Below are 12,537 nucleotides of genomic sequence, written 5' to 3'. Positions count from 1 at the left end.
AGACAATTAAGAGAATAGAACAAACACATTACACAAATTTGAGATAAAAAAGAGACCAAGAGTCAAGCTCACCGTAATCCTGCTGCTGTATGGGACGGGTTGCATGGTCCAACCCTCCTCAAAGAATTACGTATCGGCACAAGTAAGACTTCCAGTTTACTGCTCTAATCCGTCATATCCAGATAAATGGAAGACTAAGAGTTATCCTTGACCAACACGTCAATACAATCATTGCTTTGGCTGTGTGGGGGAAAAAAACATCACAGACAATGAGTCAATGGATAAATCTTTGTCTGAGTGCATGAGAAGAAATGTCTGAAGGCTTTAAGCATCTAAATGAGGTTAAAATGTTCTTCTAGCTTTTGATCTCTTGTTCATATCAAGAATAACTACATAGGAAATGGACTGACTGGGGTATTACATCCAGATGCATGATTGTTAAAAAAAAATAATCAGTTACTTATGTGTATGTTTGAAAAACCTGATTTCTTTAGATTTTTAAAACATTTTAGCGGGGTTTTTTGTGAGCGCTGAAAGAATGTAACCCATCAAACAGTCATACCTAAATGAAATAATTAAATTAAGGTCTTGTTCTGGAGAAAGTGACTACACAACCCCAAAAAGACCAAACAGAACAGTGATGGGTGGAAGATTGTGCATGTCGCTGGTGAAATAGGCCAATCTTATTTTCATACATAAATCTTTATCTTTACATCTTGTTTTGTTAACATACTTATTGTTTTCAGCATACTTCCATTAAGCCCCCTGGGGAAATCACTTCTCTGACCAGTATCATTCAGTATCATTCATATTAATCTCAATGACACACATTAGAAGCAGGGTCAGGGGTCAAAGACCCACAGGTCTGTTTCTCTGACCTCCAGCTTATGTTGCTTATGACTCCTCTTGGGAAAGTAGGTTCCCGTCTATATTCTGTAAAACCTTCTTGAAATAATGTAAAATAAAGTTTAGAAAAACAAAGACATCCATCCAGAGTTGCTTGTGCCAGTTGTTCAGTCCATCTTTCACTCTGTAAATAACCTTCCCGATTAAAGAAATGTGTGGAGGCTAAGTGAATACTTCAGTGATACAAAACAAGTGAAATTCTCCCTCTGAAGGTCGCAGATATGAATGTGGGGCTGAGCTTGTTTTTTTATGGCAGCATCACTGGCTCCATGACAGCGATAGTGGATTAAATCTCCACTGCAATCCAGTTTGGGTGACAGCTGCAGAGGTCAGACAAGGAGACTGGACAGACTCTTTTTTCCCTGTTGTCGCTAAGCTTGACCCAAATTTAATACGTTTGCCAAGAGGACATGTACATACTCAGTATGGAGTGGCTTTTGGCCGTGCACCTGAACAGCAAAAGAGAAGCATGAATGGATGATAAAGCGATGCCGGGCCTTGTCAGTTATCGGGCCAGTGAACTAAAGGGCAAAGTTGACAGGTTATTTAAGTGCAAGGACAGTTAAGTACAGTGCAGGCAGGCAACAAAGATATTAATCTGGTTTGAGAGTGGACCATAAATGTTGCCCAAAGGACTTGTGGGGATGATGAGGTTGATGGAGGGGTCAGTGTGAGTGAATTGCAACACCCCATTGGCTGAACATTAAGGTCACGAGGTGGACCTTGGTAGAATCAGATTGTCAAGGATGAGAGGTGCCGGGGGCAACGTTCAATAAAACATGAGAGCAATCTTCTCACCAGGAGTAAAAGTGCTCAGCAGTTCAACTCCTGGCAGCCCAAACAGATTTCCCCTGTGAGCCAAAAGAACCGCGGCTGCTCATTCACCACGGCTGGCGATCCAAGCTGCCATCAAATCGACAGCCGTTGCCAGAAATAGTGCTGGAAATTGGTCAGACTATCACACAGAATCTGACCTCTGACAAAGCTTATCTTACACATGAAAACGTATGGAGCCGGAATGATACCGTCTGTCTGCTCCAGCTCCTCTTTCTGCCTCATTAGTTGCTGATATTGGATAGGTTATCTCAGCTTACAGCACATTTTAAGGTTGTCGCCGGCTCACCTTATCCTGAAAAATACTGCGGCGGAAAGGTTACGGTTTTTGCGAGAATATCCCACGTGAAACTCCTTTTTATTACGGCGATGAGATACGTGCTGGCTGCATCTCCTACATGTATCCTGTGTGGTAATTAAGGTGTGTCGGCGATGGCTCCATCCGGAGGTTCCTCCAACGCCGAAGACTGGCTGCTACAGGGCATGAAATGAGGAGACAGATGATAAGCTTCTCCCTCACGCTCTGGGGAACACAGTCAGACATGATGGGATGAATCATGACAGGCAGGAATCTCAGAGTCAGAAAAGTATGTTTACTCCAACACCACATGATGCATCCGCCGCCACAGTATGGACAGCACACGCTTTCCATTTGGACATTCTCATTAGAGACTTGGAATCCAGGTTTTTGCTGGAAACCCTTCAGCTGTGATTATTTATGCATGACTGTGGATTATATGGGCACAATAAGTTTGTCACTGATTAAATCTGAGACTTCTAGGTGTTTCTGTTTAACTCAGTCACGGGAACAAGAGCAGCATCAGAAATTTAATGAGCAGTTCCGTTTGCAAACGTCAAACTTCGATGTCATCCCCTCTCAGCTTTCTTAAAAACACTCTGCACGACCAGAGGGGCTGCACCTTTTAAGCCCAATTTCCTTTCAATGATAGAGTGCCAAGTTCCAGGAATTACCTGGCAGACTCCGATCAGGTCCAGAGGATTAAGAGGAATATTCCCTTCCAAAAGTCAGACAACTTTTTTTTTTTATCTCCTGAGGGTGATTTAGGAAAAGGCCAATAAGTGGATGTCAGAGCTCAACTTTAATTTATGTATATTTCTTTTCATGCAAGCTCACAACAGCATGACATGCAGGCTGAGCAGTTAGTCAGCCATGTTATTAGATTTTTTTTTCCCTCTCACTGAGTATGATGGCACGAGCACGAGGAGTTTTAGGGCAGACAACATGTCAGCCCAACAGCAGGTAAATTGACAGGTGTGATATTGTATGTTATCTCGTTATGTCATACAAACTGTGAGGTGAAAAGTGTGTCTAAATATTCAATCAGAGGGAGATGCAGCAGTGTGTAGCTGTGCTGCCATCTAGTGTCTCCTCACTGCACCTCACTGCTTGTTGATCTTGCAGTGAGATGTAAAATGAATTCATCTTCTGGGCTGCATTCATTTTCCTTTCATTTATCTTCTGTGAAGCGTGCGTGTGTGTGTGTGTGTGTGTGTGTGTGTGTGTGTGTGTGTGTGTGTGTGTGTGTGTGTGTCTGGGAGTGCTCATGTCTCCAGTAAGGGTAATCCCAGAGGGAATCAAAGCTGCAGTCCTGGCAGTGCTGTTGCCACGCTCCATCCGTTTAGCTTCACACAGTGTATCTGTGTTACTCTTTGAATATTTTATTTATTTATTTCCTGGAGTCATGATAATTTAACAAATAAAGGGGAAAATCCACTTCAGAAGTTGTTTTTTTTTTTCCTCTGAAAAACTGCAAAAACTGCTTGCATGCATTCTCTGAGTGGTTAGCCACAAGGACACTGACAATGAAACAGTCAGAGGAGAAATTCTGCTGGAAAGGAAATTCCTCAAAACAAAACAGAAGAAGCTGTTGAATAAGTCAATAAATGCCACTGTCATGTTTTAAAACATGAGAGGCTGGCTAATCTGGCTTTTTCTAAAGGTACCAAAGGCTTTCTCTGACATGTTTAATAGTCAATAATTAATCCTGCAGATTTTATTTGTCAAATTCAATCCAGACACATAGAAAGAGGGGCAAAACTAGCTGCAGTTTTAGAAAGGATTATATATTGGAGTGTTCTTGTTGGTTTTGAAACAAGACAGGTTTGTATAATCCAAATTAGAATACAGTCTATTCCCAGACAAATCTGAATTTAACTGTTTGGAAGCCTGATGGGAGTCGAACAACATCCTAATATCCTGACTAAGGTAGACAAGCTGTTCCTCTGTGTGGCAAACAAAAATAATTAGATTTTGGATTTACCAAAGTAACTGAAAGATTTAGATAATATCAGACTCAGGATCACAGGGCTGCTTGTGGGTGAAGGCACAGTACAGGTCACCAGTCCAACAACGAGACAACCGCACACACTCACATTCACACAAAATGAGCTTCAAATGTGTTTTTTGTACAAAGGAAACCAACCGACAATCTGGGAAGTTCATGCAAACTCCACACAGGAGGTCAATCATGGACTCAGTCTGGTCCATATTCTCACTGTGCTGCACTTTATCAACCACTGTTCTCTTTGTTACAAGGAATTCCCATCAGACACTAGAAGAAAACTACATTTAACGGAGCAACGCTGTCATTTCACAGATTTTGCATCATGCATTATGGCGCTTAATCAGGAAATAATTCAGTACTGAGTTGTAGACTGAATTACTCAGTTAATCCATATTCTACACATCACTGTATCACATTTAGCCACAAGCACTGATTCAAATGCAGGAAGGATGTTTAACAGTTGTTTTGAAGACACAACATGCTGCATTGTCTGCAGCTGTTGACCATCAACAGGGCAGCAGGAGACTGTAAATGACAGAAATCATCATTTGCTCAATAGTTTGCCTAAAATAACACAGGTTTCCATCATCGGTGTGTATGCTGAGATTCACGCACAAAGTGTAGGTGATTACCTAGATAGAGGTAAAAGTGGAGCAAAGTAGAGGAAGTGCTTTGTGGAACCTACAGCAGGAAATTCTGTTGTCACTGCAGGTGATACAGATGTCACCTGGAGTTTGGTTATTGCTTTGCTGTCCTCCACAGGCAGGAGCTGTACCATGGCTCTGCCCTGTGATTGACTGTGTGTGCAGCAGGATGAGCCACACCAGGACATAGCCACTTATCACTCCAGGAGGAATGGATGACCCAGGAACAGAGACGCAGCCCGGACCGCACGCTGTGTCATCTGTCAGCCAGCTGCGTAGGTGAACCGCGGGATGAGAGGAGATGAGCAGAACTGAGATTTAGAGCCAGGCCTCCTTGCATTATCTTCCCTTACACCATTGCTCATGTTGTGAAACTTCCTGAAGCCACCGACTTTACAACAAGGGGATAAAGGGGGCAGCTGAAGGATGAAGGGAGGTTGTAACTCCATCAAGTAAATACGGCTACGGCTGTGTTTCCAGTGAAAGTGGGACCCATATTCTCTGTGTACTTCAAGCTAAATGGGCATCAGCATATCTGTCTCGTCAGCACTGATGCAAGGGCGTATCGACAGCTATGCACCAGTGCCAGCTTCGCTAATGTCAGAACATTTATTCTAGGGGAGAGAGGCTTAGATTGATCAAAAACATTCCTATCAGTCCAATTCTGACCCTCTTTGCTTCTGTTGCTGCAATTTAATCAATAGATGACAATCACAGGTGGATAAATAACGTTGTCTTGCATCCACAACAAAGTAAAACAGGATAAATGGACCAGGCCGAAGGCCACGGTAAACAAAGCACGTTCTTTAACGGTCCACACGTGCAGCTCGGCCGGCTGTTTGTGAGCCGGCGAGCCATGCAGACGGATACAGCGCTCCCTCCAGTGAGGACAGAGGGAGGGATGCTGCTTTCACTGGAGCTGACAGGAACGCGCTTCTGATTCACTGTGATTTATTTCTGCGGAGAGCTCGGACGCGGCCGGTGCATCGGCAGGTCAATTTCGTTTGGGTGGAAGAAGAGTTCCCTGATTGATAGAGAGGGGGGCCGGCTATGTTCTCCACGCTCAGCTCCCCCTCCATCAGGGCCCCTGCTATGGCCGATTAATCCAACGTACACAGAATGGACGTCCTGGGTGAACCTCCCTCTCTGACCGAACGCCGCCTCCCTCTTTAAGTCAAAGCTGCTCTATGCTTCGTTTTCCCCGTGAGTGCATCATCTCCAGAGTTTGGACTGCAATCATTTCAGTGTGTACTCATTATGCTCTTATCAGGGAGCTGATGTCCGGAGACGAGGACAGGATGACCTGAAGACTATCAAGAAAACGACTTGGCTCAAGACATGCCCTCCGTCTTGTTTACATCTCCGGAGGTCACACATTTTCCTGTTTTTAACACTAATCCTCCCTTTCCTCACACTTCTTAGCACAGCAGTCTTGTAACGCAACGTGAATCCATCCAACAACCGTGTGTGTGTGTGTTTTTAAACAGCTCAAATCGTCAAATATTCCATCACCAGACATTACAAAATGCTTTAATGTGCTCAAAATGGAAATAATAGTTATTTGGTTTAGGCTATTGGTGAAAAATCCAGATGTTATTTAAATGTGTCCCTGCTCTCGGTGTGCCTGCAGTGGAGCTGATGACTGGTTTCTTCTATCAGGAGTGAAGCTTCAAACAGGGAAAGTTTGCCTCCGTCCCACACTGACTCACCTCTCCACAGTTATGTCCTTCACTGTACTTTGATGCTTTGAACTTTTTACTCGTTGCCTTCAAAACCAGAAATTGAAATCATCAGTCATAAAGAAGCATGCCAAACGTCATATTTTACACATTTTCTACATAATTTTTCCAACAAAATAAACATTTACAACCAACTATTAGTTATTTTCCACTGAATGACAGGGACATGTCAGTGTAGGGCCAATATTTTAATAACTTTCAGTGGCATCCGCCCTTCAAAGATTCTCTGGTTCAGACTGACAACAGTTTTATGGTCCTTCAGTGATTAAAATTATTCAAATACCAGAGTCACCACCAGATGGCAATATCAGACAAAATGATTATGTCAGTTTTGTTTTTGTATCCTGTAACATATGCACAGTTTGAGTTTTGCATCTTTAAACATAGTGGCTCCAAAACGTTTAAGTTTTATCTACATCAAATCAAACTGTTTCAGACACAAAATGTTGCTCTGCATTGTCAGTCACTGAATTAGACACATTAAGCATGGAAAACTCCTGTGTTTTATTCACTGCTTAGGCTTGCATCCCACCAGTTATTCAGACTGGAGTCTTGACCTTGAGTTTGGTGAGTCGGGTTCATTTCACAGCACTACCAAAATCTACGGTCCAAGTCACACTCAGCCTGTGGAGAAGGTAAGCACACCGTCATCATAATTCATTATGAAGCTTTGCAGCCTCCTTTTCAAGTCATTTTGTTGGTTTCTTGGGTTAGCTGCTCAATTTAAGGACGGAGCAGCAAACTTCGAAAATGGATTTCATTCTCAATCTAGTTCTGATTGTGTGAACCACACCTCTCGGTCTGCACGTGTCTGGAATGGAAATCAGTACTCTAAATGTCAGCTGCACTGTGGTATTCATACATGCAATCAATAAAACAAACTGATTCCCCGTCCTCCTCCGCCAGGCTCGTCTCAAAAGGAGGGAAATGAAGGAGAGCGTGGGGCCGCCGCCGACTCGCTCCTTTATCAGTCACAACAGCGTATCCAGCCTGCTCCCTGTAGTTTGCTTCAATCCTGCTCTCCCAGCGCCTTCTCTCTGAGCACACCCAGAGCCTGGATGTGTTGGATGAGACTTAACAGACCCTCCGCTCCTCACAACTTCAAGGCTCAGACTGGTCAAAGTGCTGCCTGATGTCCCACTGACCGAGCCCACCTCTGAGTATGTGTCCAAGGCCTGCCTTTTTTGTGTGAACCTCCCCAAAGGCTTTTTATCCCCTTTATCCAGGCGTGAGATCAGAATTCCTGATCAGGATTAGGGTCAGTATCAGGATCAGTTGTATCAGTCATCTATTGAGGCATATCTCTCCATCTTTCCTTCTCCTCTCTGGCTTTGCCGGGCAACCAAAAGATGTTTTATCTTGTGTTCTCCTTCTTCTCTCTCCTGGAGATGAGTGACACATCAGAGATAGCCTTCAACTAATCCCATCCTTTATGCTCTGTGAAAGTAAGTCGCGAGCCTGTAGCCCTTTCACACTTTATTTGTTGTCGTTTGAAATCATTCTTAATGTCATGCTCAGCGTCAGACGGGAGCTCTGCGCCTTTTTAAATTTCTCTCAGTCCATGAACGCACTGCTCGGAAACAGAAGGAACTCAAACATCAAAGCAGGGACACAAATTCTTCCAGTCAAACTGTTGGTTATTGTTGGAGCTGCTCCAGGAAACGCCTGATTGATGCGTTGGCAGCGTGCCTTTTCGGCCTGCATTGTTTTTTATTTGGGAAGTTTGTGAAAGCTTCCCACACTGCTGTCAGCGCTGGACACCAAACATCACCACATGATGCATGCGAGGAAGTCATAACCTTGATTGTGCCTCCCTCCAACTCATCAGTTGTCACTCACATCATGTCCAGCAGGTGGGGCTGGAGAGCTGATGCTCGCAGATGGAGTTGGAGACCTTTCCCCAGAGTTTCAGCTGACCTCCCATTCCCCTCTGCTGCACACACCTTGTCAGCAGGTTGGGCCTTATCTCTCCCTGACTGAACTCAGCCATTGAGCGAACACTTGACCTTGTCATTATCTTGTAGCTCGCTTTGTTTCCACTCTGCTTTCTCCCTTTTTGTGCGCTTCTTGACTTTCCTTTTCTACGCTATTTGAACAAAGATAAGAGCAGAGTCTATTTGCTACCCTCCCACCATCACCTCCACCCCTCACCCCAGCCCCTGTCACCACCCCATACAAACACACACACATACACACTCTCCTCTTCTTCTCTCTTCTTTGTTTATGAAAAAAAGCCCTGTTTTTCAGAAAGAGAGGAGGCCCTGACCATGACCTTCTGTGGCCGTTTGAGGTGTACTCATCAACACCACTAAGTCTTTTTTTCTCTCTCATTTGCAGTGCAGAGGAAGGACACAGGATCAAACTTTTTATCCGAAGTACAAAGCATATTTTGTGTTGTATATGGAGGCACTTCCTCCTAAATGTTATGCACGGACTTCATACAAAGAACCAACCTGGCTTTTAAAGAAAGACAGGAAGAGGATGAACCTTTAGGGCATTAATCTCACCAATTATGTGAAAGAAAAAGCCTGAATAAAAGTTGTTATCATTTGAAGTTCAAATCATGTTGAGGGATGCCAGTGACGTGAATGGATTGGATTTGTTGTCACGCAAGCTTCACTGTAAAATTTGTGTAATAGTTTAATATTATACTTTCAGCATAACAAACTGGAAAACTTTTTCTACAGTTTATATTTTTGGACAATCAAATGTCTTTATTTTTACTCTTTTAACTATTCAGATTAGGAAAATATATGATTGTTGGTTTTCAGCCTGAGCCTCGTGGCTCCTGCCTGTAGCTCCAATTTAAAGGGGCAGAAATGAGAGCAGTATCGACAATCTAATAAAAAAGCGGCAACCTCAGGGTCAGCATATGTCTTTGATGGATCATTTAATGTATTTCTTTCAATGAGATGATCTATATCATGATACTAGAAATGTAGAGTAGTTAAGAAATATCCTGATATGAACACCTTGGTCTGGACAAATTGGAAACACGAACAGGATACACCCTGGACATGTGACCACTGGTTATTAAACACATAGAAACACATGTTCAAACCGATTTAAAATCACCAGTTAGTCTCAAATGCATCTTTTTGGACTGTGGAAAGAAACCAGACTGCCTGAACAGGGAACACACACACACACACACAGGGAGAACACGCAAACTTGTAAGAACAGAGCACAATCCACAAACCCGACTATTACATATAATAACACCAGAAAATGTCTTGTACAGTTAGCGTTCCTGCAACAGACATGATTAGATATGAATCAAATAAATACAAATTTTCATCAATGTAAAGAGAAATCACTCCAATTTTTTTGCGTTTATTTAATTTTTCAGATGTGAAATGAATGAACAAAGACCATGACGGTTTGGGAGCTCATTCTCGCTCTGACTGCGGGATATGGTGGAGTTTTCAAAGCCACTTTTAGAATTACAATACATATGCTCCCCATAACGCAAGCTTCAATATATCCGTCCATCAAAAAGTTCACTGACAGCGTGAGGAGAGGTGGTGCCTGCCTTTGATTCTAATGCTAAGAGCATAATTTATGTAAGATGTTTGAATGGCTTTTTGAGTGCGAATAGATTAAAGGAAGCTTCCTGTTTGAGGAGCCAAAAAAAAAAAAGTGCCGGCAAAGCAGTGTTTTTAAAACTCATGGGACTGCGAGAGGGTTGATGAACAGGGCGGGTGCAAATGGTGATTAGCTCAAGCCATTTATTGCGCTAACAAAACAGTTTGCCAATCACAGCTATCCCTTGAGTTTTCCTCTTTTCTGTAAATATGAAAGACCTTGTCCCGACAGTGACTTCAAACGTGGCAGCAGCAGGCCCCATACCAGGCCATGGCGTCTCCCCGAGCCCTTCCCCTCCGCACATCAAACCCCAGCTGACAAAAGCAGCTCTAGGTGGCATAATGAGACGCACTGCTCCTTTCAACTATGTGTGAAGTGTGACATTCTCTGTCTTCTGGTGTCATGTGTTGACACTGCAGCCTGTGAGAGGGGAGTTGACCGGACAGTCCAGACGGCCTTCTTCTCCTTGGACACTAGCCGCTGAGGGCAGCATCAAAGCTCTGCAAGTTCCTTAGGTCAACAGTCAGGGGCTATGTACACACACACACACACACACACACACACACACACACACACACACACACTGACAAAGGAAGAGGATTTTTCTGCTTGTTCCTCCCCACCACAAGCTTCCTCAAGATACAAGATTGTTTTATGTGTGTCCAGAGGAAGGTGGGCAGATGAAAACACCGAGCGATAACTCACTTTTTATGAAACCTTTGCATGAGCTGGTAGTTGTGAACTATAAAGCAGTTTCAGGGCTGTGTTTCGTGCACACATGCATCCAGTAAGATAAGGAATACAGGGAGGCACGCTCCTGTCTTGTGACCGACTCTGGGATTTTTGGAGGTGGCGAAAGCCTTTATCTGTGGATTACAGAAATTAGGACAGTCGGGGCGTGCACATTGTGTTGGAACATAGTGCTCTAATTCCCCTCTTTATATGTTTACCCATGTCCACTTGACATCAGATAAGATACCTTGGAGAGACAGGGGGTATGCAAGCATGCACTGCATCTCTCATGTGACCACAAAGAGCCAAAAAAAAAAAAAAAAAAGAAGAAGCACACTAAGCTAGAAAACACATCGCTTTCTCCTAAAAACTGAGAAAATGTCAGCTCTGAATTCTCCAGCGGGACATCATCAAGTTGCATTCAACATGTCACAACACAGCCAGAAAAATGAGTGGTTTCTGCTCCCTGAAAGAAAAAAAACACACACACACACACACACACACACAACAGCTGCATTCATATTCAGCCATCATTCATCCCAATTCATTGCATAATACAGCTGGACAGGTGGATTGATAATCTAATATGTCTTAGTTTTCCCCCCCCTCTATTCCTCTCACTTTTCAAATAGTTTACTTAGAGCCCGAGGGTGTGAGCCATCCTGTTTTCTATGGCTGCCGAATTACCTCAGAGCGCGCAGTGCCGAGCTCGCTGCCAGAGAGGGAGGCGAGTATTGTTTTCATGACAGAGATCAATGGGTGGGTGAATGTGCTTTAATTCTGCAGGAGCTCCTCTCCCAGGCTAATAAATGCAAGCCTCCCTGCTGACTGGGCTGTCGTGCTGAGCCCAGCGGGGGTCAGCCTTTTTGTGTTCCTGTGCCCAAATTATGGAACCATCAATACGCTCCCTGGAACCAGTCAATAGAAACCCGCTTTGTGGCCAAGGGGAGACCAACTTCAAGGCTGATCAAAAAAAAAAAAAAAAGAGGAGGGGGTTAGAGAAAAAAATCCCTAAGCTCCAACACATTTACCGAATAAGATCAAGATGAGAACTCACCAATATGTTGTAGGTTTGGAAAAAAAAAATGTAATTACTTGTGCAACAGTTAATAGACGAGCCTTGTTAGAAGCATTTTATCCAGTTAAACCTGTTCACCTGTTCCACAATTTGTTTGATTCAATAAAAACTACTGCAGGCTTCCCTCTGCGTCCACGGCGTTCAGTTCTGTAGTAGTTTTAGTTTGCTGAAAATGTGCACTGGATTAAAAACGGAAGAAAGAGTGCCACTCAACAGCTTTTTGAAACAAAAAAAACCAAGCTAAATGTGAAAAGTAATTTTTCAAGAGTTGTCCCAGTTTTCCTCAGACAGTGAATGGAATTTCATTTGGGTTTTTAGAGTTGCTAAAATGCGACTTCTCGACAAAATACTACATTCTTGTTTCCTGAACCAGAGGTTGTGACACACTTTCTTTTGACAACAGATAGGCAACGAAAACTGTTGTCATGCATGAGTGTGTTTCTATACTGCCTTGCTGCTTCTTGTAGCATCAAGTGAATTATTAAGTATCCGGCTTCAAAAAGCTTGTAAAACTCTGTCCTCCTCAAAATCTGAAACTTTTTTTCTTCCCTTCTCCCTTTTTCTCGCTTTCTTTTATTTTTGTCGGCTTCTCAAACATCAAGTTGTCTCCGGATTTTCAAACGGGTTGAAAAATAAGAGTTTCCCCAGCTTGCAAGCGCATTCAAAGGGCGCGTTCTTCAGATGTGCCACCTTGCAGCGTGGTGGTGGCTGTG

This window comes from Salarias fasciatus, chromosome 12 (assembly GCF_902148845.1).
Source record: "Salarias fasciatus chromosome 12, fSalaFa1.1, whole genome shotgun sequence".
In the NCBI taxonomy this organism is placed as follows: domain Eukaryota; kingdom Metazoa; phylum Chordata; class Actinopteri; order Blenniiformes; family Blenniidae; genus Salarias; species Salarias fasciatus.
The sequence above is the reverse complement of the archived record's forward strand: the minus strand, read 5'-3'. Positions refer to the sequence as shown.